Raw genomic sequence first — 8303 nt, 5'->3', positions numbered from 1 at the left:
CAATAAAGTTGAATCTAATCTAATCTAATGACATGCATAGAGGCCTAATGTAACTCTTAAATCAGATATAAAGTGTTTTAATTTGTCATTTATCCTGTTGTAACTACATCTAACTAAAAAGTAAAAGCCAACCAGCTGATGTTAATATCCTTTTCTGATGTATACTTTGTAATAACAATGTAAAGGTAACTAAACAGAGGCTTTTGTTTTTTATATCACAACAGAAACTGAGACCCATTAAGGAGTTTCTGCTGTTCCTGATGTGCCGGTCGGTGGGTTTTCCTCTCAGGGACCTTGCAGAGAGGTTCAGCATTCACCGCGCTACTGCAAGTCGGATCATCTCCACACGGACTCATTTCCCGCACTGCCTGCTGGGAACCAAGCGCCTTTGGATTCCTCCAGAGATAGTGAGAGCTCATCCGTCACCTGAGCATGCAACTTTTTCTGATACACAGGTGGTCCTTGATTGTACGGAGATATTCTGCCAGACGCCTTCCTCTCTGCTCCTTCAGAGCGAGGTTTCCTCTACCTACAAATAACACACTGCATTCAAGGCCGTGATTGGCACGGCACCCCTCGGTGCTGTCACCTTTGTGTCCGGACTGTGTGCAGGCTCTGTGAGTGATCGCGGGATCTTCAAGCTGTCCGGGATCGCCAAGCTGCTGAGGCCTGATACGGCGACCAGGGTGGACAAAGGGTTTGGTTGTGGACAACCTCGCTCCTGTAAAGTGTACCGGCCTGCCTCTCTCCGCAACAAACGAGTCGACAGGATGTCAGACAGACACGGTGGAGTGCACGTCTGAGAGTGCACGTGGAGAGGTGCATACGGAGAGTGAAAGAGCACAAACGGTTCGTCAAGGACACACCACTGTCTATACGGGGGAAACTGATGAATTGTTCAGTGTGACTTTGCCGTCAACTTCTCTTTATTTTTTTTAATTTTATTTTTAAATTTTTAATCTGTTTATTGATCCCCAATGGGGAAATTACAATTTACACTCTGTGTCCACACTTTGTTAGTCACACAGTCCTGAACTACACACACACACACACACACACACACACACACACACACACACACGCTCAGGATCTGTACATGCACTAATGGAGAGATGTCAGAGTGAGTCCTGAAACCAGAATAATCGGGAAAAACAATTGTTTAGCTTGTTACGTTTTGCAAGTAAACTCTTCCTTTCTCTTGTGTTCTGAATGGAAAAAAATAGGAATATTAAATAGGAAAAGTATTAACCAGCGCCCGGAGTGATTCGGTGCCTTGCTTAAGAGCACCTGGCAGCGCCCAGGAGGTGAATTGGCATCTCTCTAGCCACCAATCCACACTCCCTACTTTTTTGGTCCTTTCGGGGACTGGAACCAGTGACCCACCCAACTCCCTACGGACTGAGCTACTGCCCCCCCAAAGCCTTTATTAATCCTTTTAGGATGACTCCCGCAAGGAAATTGAATTTCCAGCATCCATTTTTAGCAAGAAGAATACAGTATAGAGAGAAAAAGAGGAAGACAGTATAAAGATTAATAATATTAGTAATAGTAATAACAATAACAATAATATAAAAACCTTTGGCTATAAAAAAAGACATTTACTATAAGTTGTTAAAGTGTCCAGGTATTTCTGTGAGTCCAGGTGTGTGTGGGTGTGTGTTGTCCTCTCTGCCTCTGTCTGGCCTGCTTCCTGGTCCATTATCAGAACAGGTGAAGGCCTGTTTTACTAGTGAGTATTTTACAGTATGGTATTTAGTACTTTTGATCATGACGCCTGTGTCTCACTCTGCTGTCATTTCAGACCCTGCCACTTTAATCTGTCTGGCCTTCCCTTGATTCACTTCAGCTGCTCACCCCCCCCGCCACTCAGCTGTTCCCCATTTTTTCCGATTGCTAAACAACACCGGGCACAACTGAAGCCACATGTGCAACACCCAAACTACGGTCTGCACTACCAACAGTCACCTGACTTCCACAGTTCACATCAGCTGCAATCGCAGCAACACAACTCTTAACACACGTCTCGAAACAGGCTCAGTGACAACAATCCTCACTGGGAGAATACAGCTGTTTTATGTGATAACTGGAAATGCAAAGTTTAAAAATCCTCACTGAGATAACACACACACACACTCAGAACAAACAGAGTAAAAACACCATCATCAAACACCAATACAGAACATACTAACAATCTCATCTTTACAGTTTGAACAATTTGAGTCACTTCCCGCTAAGCAATAGTTTCTTTGAGTAGCCTACTTAACAGTCGTCGTGGTTTATGCCATCGCAGCTCAGGACATCTGGAACTGCTTTCAGTTGCAACATCAGTAGTAGGAGTACTTTACAGTACGGGAGTACATTAGGAGTACTTGGTGGTCTGATACACACACACACACATGAGCACTCAGCCCCAGCTATTTAATAATAATAATAATAATAATACATTTGATTTAAAAGCGCCTTTTTAAGCACTCAAGGTCGCTTTACAGACTAAAAAAGACAGATACAGGGAACAGAAAAGTGTAAGCAGTTATGAAAAAGTAAAAAAATAAAAATGTACAGGAACAGCGTATTTACAAAGAAGCAAGCCGGAACAGTTGGAATTGGTGAGCTGTTCTCAAAAGTAACCTATGAATAAAACGTGCTCATTAGATAAAAACTATTAAAAAAACCCCAAAGGTGAGAGCAGGCTAGCTGTTCAAGCAAATAGTAGCTGTGTGATTTAGGGCTGTGCGATTAATCCAAATTTAATCGGGATTATGATTTCGGCTCCCATTGATCCCAAAACCAGAATAACTGGGAAAACACATTATTTAGCTTGTTACGTTTTGCAAGTAAACTCTTCTTTTCTCCTGTGTTCTGAATGAAAAAATAAGAGTTTAAGTAGGAAAAGTATTAACCCTCATGTTGTCCCATGTCAACATTCTTTTTAACGACCCAATTGTAATTACCCCAAATGACATGACTGATTCCACACAACGCTCTTTGGGGGGATTTTGAAGGGTCATTTTGGGGCGTCTTATTCAATGTTAATGCATTTGAAAAACAAATTGAAGTGGTTTTGAACTAATATTGAGTAAAAGCAAAAAGAATTCCTAATTTCTGCTTTTCTAACTCAAACATTAGGTATCGTTTCCTATAAATTAAGTTTATTGACAACAAATTCCAAAGATACCTGTAAAAAGGTAGTGTTACGTCGTGTTGAAAATGTCAAAAAAAAGGGAGAAAACACTGAAAAAATGCATCAAAAATGTAAGAAAAAGATTTTGATAAACGTCAACAAAGTTATTAATTTTCAATTTTGACGAGAAGACAACACAAGGGTTATTTCACCGTTTTTGTGTTTTTTTTTTACTGTAGATTTATTTAACTTTTCCCACTGTTTTTAAATTCCAACAATTGCAACATCTTTCCAGAAGTCGACAAGTGTTAAATGGTGACTTCAATACTGACCAAAATATATATTTCTTTCCATAATCGAGCAGCCCTAGCATGATTTGTTAGGCTACCTGAAAAACCAGAACAAATAAGCCTGTCCCACTAATCTCTTAATATGATTTCTGGGTATTCTAATACAGTTAGAACAATACTGTCAGTAAAGCATTCAACAGGTTAGTATAAAAAGGGATTTAAAGCATCCCCTTATCCTCTATTTTAGAATAAATGGGACCATAGTTTACAAAATTAACACCAGACTGTATGGAAGAAGACTTGAAACTAGCGATTGAGGCCCTAGACTCATTGTGAATTAATATTAAGGTTATGGTTCATGTGAAACGTCGGCTCATTTTCCCATACACTACTATGGAAACTGACTTTTTGGGGAATAAGTGGAGTCGTCCCCTTCCGAAATTGTCCAGAATGCAGATTTAAGGTGTTTCATTGTTTACATTGGCTTCACGTTTTTAGGCCCTGAAGCTTCGTCTTTTATTTTTATTTATTATCTTTGGTAGCAACAGCGCTGACTGATGAAACTAATCACAAAGCTCGTGTTAATCTGACTACAAACACACCAAATGTTCTGAGAAGGGTAAGCCTCTGCAACCTTAAACGCACACACACACACACACACACACACACACACACATTCCCAGACAGAAAAGGTTACACAGAGACACACACGAACCTCAGGTGGAACCGCTAAAGCTCATCAGTGTGTGTTTCTGCTCTCCGTGGAAGTCGGACCAGCTGATAACAAACCTCTCTCTCACACACACAATTACCTAATTACTGATTATCAGACTGTGACCTCACAGCAGACTAAACACTGCAGCTATGTCTTTGTGTGTTTGCACGGATGTGTGCATGTGCATTTATCTGTGTGTGTGTGTGTGTGTGTGCGAGAGACAGAGAGAGAGAGTATGAAAGAGAGAGAAATGCCTTTATTCCACATTGACAACCCTCTGATAGAAGCCAATTAGAACACAATACAGGTGATAGCGTGTATTTATCAGGCTGTTAACTCACTTCTCTCTTCCGGCGGCCATCATGCAGGTCTGGCATCTTCGGGGAGAAGCTGACCGTCTTAAAGCTCACATATGCAGGATTTTGCTCATACAGAGCACGAGTGGAGGAAGAGGAATGTGATTAGACTGTTTGAGGGTGTATCGCTGTCAGTGACGTAAGGGAAACTCTCGCCAAAATGCAAGCTACGAGGAAATGTCATGAAGTTGTGATTCCAATGAAAAGCATGGTAACTTAGCCACTTAGCTCATGGCAATATATGTTAAAACCAGAGATGGGAAGTAACAAAGTACAAATACTACACATATCTAAGTACATTTTTTTAGATATTTTTACTTAACTATGATTTTTACTTTTACTCCTTACATTCTAACTAATATCTGTACTTTTACTCCTTACGTTTTACAAAATGGGCTCGTTACTTTAGTTTTGTACTAAAGGTCGTCTATCAGGTGTGATTAGGAGTCCATGTCAGAGAATAGCGCGCACACGGAGAAAGAAGTGAGAGAAAAGAAAAAGAAACTAGCCGTCTGGAGGATAACCAGTTGAGATTGTGTGTGTGTGTGTGTGTGTGTGTGTGTGTGTGTGTGTGTGTGTGTGTGTGTGTGTGTGTGTGTGTGTGTGTGTGTGTGTGTGTGTGTGTGTGTGTGTGTCTGTGTGTGTCTGAGTCCTTGAGAACTGTAAATCATATAACTTACAATATGTTGTCAGTTCATTTTATTGGGCTGTAGTTCTGGCAAAGTTAGAGTTAGCTAGTGAGGTGGTTGTTTGTGTTCTTCACCTGTTACCTAGGTTACACCTGTTACCTAGGTTACACCTGGCTGTTGATTGATAATTAATAATTGTTGAACGTCCTCGCTCACGTTTGTATTTTCGGTGCATTATTTACATGCTACAGTAGTTACACTGCATTAAGGTAACATCATTATTAGTAGGTTTATTGATATTATTTGCTAGCATATGATTCCTATGCATTGTGTATGGCAGCCTTTACAATGTTATCTATTTCTTTTATTACCACACAAACACACAGCCACAGCAGAGCTACCCCCCCCCCCCCCCCCATGTTTGTACTGTTGCTTGATTGTAATGAATCAACAGAGAGAAGGAATGGATGTTGATGGATAATCACAGACTGGAATATGTCAACTTTTACTCAATACTATTTCAAAAACACTTCCATTTGTTTTCAAATGCTATAAAATTGAATAAGACCCAAAATTAATGAAAGTAGAGATTTGCACTTGCCAAAGAGCGTTGGAATCAATCATGTTATTTTGGGGAATTAAAAAGAACATTGATATAGGACAACATGAGGACAACATGAGGACAACATGAGGACAACATGAGGGTTAAAATAATAGCTTAGGCTACTTACTTGTCAGATGAATTAAACTAGTTTTTCCAGTTTTCTGGACGAGTGCGCTTCATCAGTGGTTTTATTTTGAAGGAGGAAGTTACTTCAGAACAAAAACATGCAGTGCTGGACTCGGTCGAGACCACTTTGAATATTTGGGTTCAATGGCCGGGTCTGAGACAAGTCCAAATACCAACGAGTCTAAGACGAGTCCGAGACAATAGGGTACCACAGCCTTGTATTTAATAGTCATGGATTCTTTTCTGTCTTCTATTGTGTTTCCTTATTCTTCCTTTTCCCAGTTTTACCGTCTCTCAGTGGGTTTTCATTACAAAGATCAGCAGCTCAGATCTACCAACACAGCAGGGGAAGACAATGAAAGCCCATAATTTGTGTGTATTCATCTGTGAACGGATATTATTGTCAGACGGGAAATTAAAAGCCAGGTTTGCGAAGACTGTGTGTGTCTGTGTGTGTGTACATGCGACCAGAGTGTTTAGGGCAGGGGTCTCCGGTGGCAGCCTGACAGATATGGACACACACACACACACACAGTGTTACATTGGTAGTTGTAGTTTTCATCTTCTGGTGTCTTTCTAGCACTGAGTGTCCTGACCAATGGGACACTTATGCATGGTAGGGCGTAAGCCTTTCGAAGATTCTTACAATCTGCAGTGACTATCCCTCTTCTGAAGAGTCTGTCATGTTTTTTTTAATCCTCCGTTTCCTCCTTGGCTACTAGCAACTGAATAGAAGAGGTTTGGGTTGGTTTGCGTTCACAGAAGGCTTGTATCACGTGGACGCTTCGACAGGAAAACATTATGGGCGAGTTTCTATGTCAGTTTATTACAGCCAACCGCTTATTCCCTGCCTCTCTACTAGATAATATTTTAACTCAGTGGCTTCAAACCGGAGTGTTAAATATCAAGATGCTATACAAGGATGGTGTTTTCATGTCATTTGATCAGGTTAGATAGTATACTTTACCGACTAGTAACGTTTTTCAGATACTGTACCTATAAGTGACATTTTATAAATAAGTTTGAAAATAATAAGGATGAGTATCAACCCAAATGCAACACATATCTGTTTACATATATGTGCATTACCAGAAATTGGGTTTATTTAACAGGAAAAGAGCAAACTCTGTGAAAACAAAGATGACAAATTAATTGGGTTTAGTTTTTTTTTTTTAAGTGTCAGTTGTTGTGTCGTGTTCATGTTTGACTAACAAGGTAGGAATGAACGGCCGCCAAAGGTCACATCCATTCTGGACGTTTCCAGTTCTGCAAATGAATACACACAATTAATATTTGAATGCACTCAGCCAATTACAGCGCATTAGCCAATGATGACTACCTGCGTTATTTGGACTTAATAACAAACCAAAATGAGACAAAACCTCATTAAACAGCAAATGGAGACTTGAGTTTGGCCCCTTTCACATCTCAGTGATGTGTCATGTCACTCACACTGACAAACTTCAAATAAGTAATTGTAAGTGTGACATGAAACACACCATCCAATTAGAGAGATTGAAAAGGTTGTCTCAGTTTTTTTAAGTGGGAGGTGTTGATAAAAGCGAGAGACAGGAGAAACAACTACCTGAAAACACGCTAACGTGTATTCTTATTTTCAGGGTGCATTTTGTGTCCAGTCTGTGATTATCCATCAATATATATTCCTTTAAATTTAGTCTAAAAAATTCCTAATTTTTGCTTTTCTAACTAGGTATAATTTCCTATAAATGAAGTTTATTGAACATAAATTCCAAAAATAACTGTTAAACTAAAGTCAATAACTTGAAAACGTCAAAAAAGTGACAAACATTGGGGGAAAAAAAGCTTTAAAAGTGTTGAAAAATGGGATAAAAACATCAATAAAAAGCGTTGATTTTCAATTTTGACGGGAAGACAACACAGGGGTTAGACCCCGTTGCTGTGATGGAAGATTGAAGTAAGTAGTTAGACATTTTGGAAAATATGCTTTGTGCCTTTCACGCCTTTGAAACTGTAAACTAGCAGTGTTTTCTTTCGCTATGTGGACGACTTAGGTGCTTGTGTATGGCGAGGGGTTAAGGCATCCTTCCTCATGGGTGTGTAAACTTTCTCAAGCCATTGTGTATCGGAATATCTGAATTTTAAATAACCATATATGTGTATTGGTATCGGCCTTGAATATCCTTTAATCGGCCGGGCTCTAGTTGTTACATATCAAAAACGCCTGACTCAGGACAGTTTGAGGCAAGCCTCCAAAAATAATCCATCCACTTGTCATCTTTTCTTTCTTTTGGAAGGGCGTGCAGTGGTTATTTGATGCTCTGCACCCTGGAATGATGCGTTTCTCATGGTACTCCTCTCGGCTCTGTAAGAGGGCCATGTCCATTTTAGAACACGACAACCATCGGTTACCCGATTTCTACGTAGCAACCACATCAAATTCTAACTGGCCCGTTTAGCTGGGAGGCGTTCTACTTTTGGGG

This window comes from Etheostoma spectabile, chromosome 16 (assembly GCF_008692095.1).
Source record: "Etheostoma spectabile isolate EspeVRDwgs_2016 chromosome 16, UIUC_Espe_1.0, whole genome shotgun sequence".
In the NCBI taxonomy this organism is placed as follows: Eukaryota; Metazoa; Chordata; class Actinopteri; order Perciformes; family Percidae; genus Etheostoma; species Etheostoma spectabile.
This window is presented reverse-complemented; position numbering follows the sequence as displayed.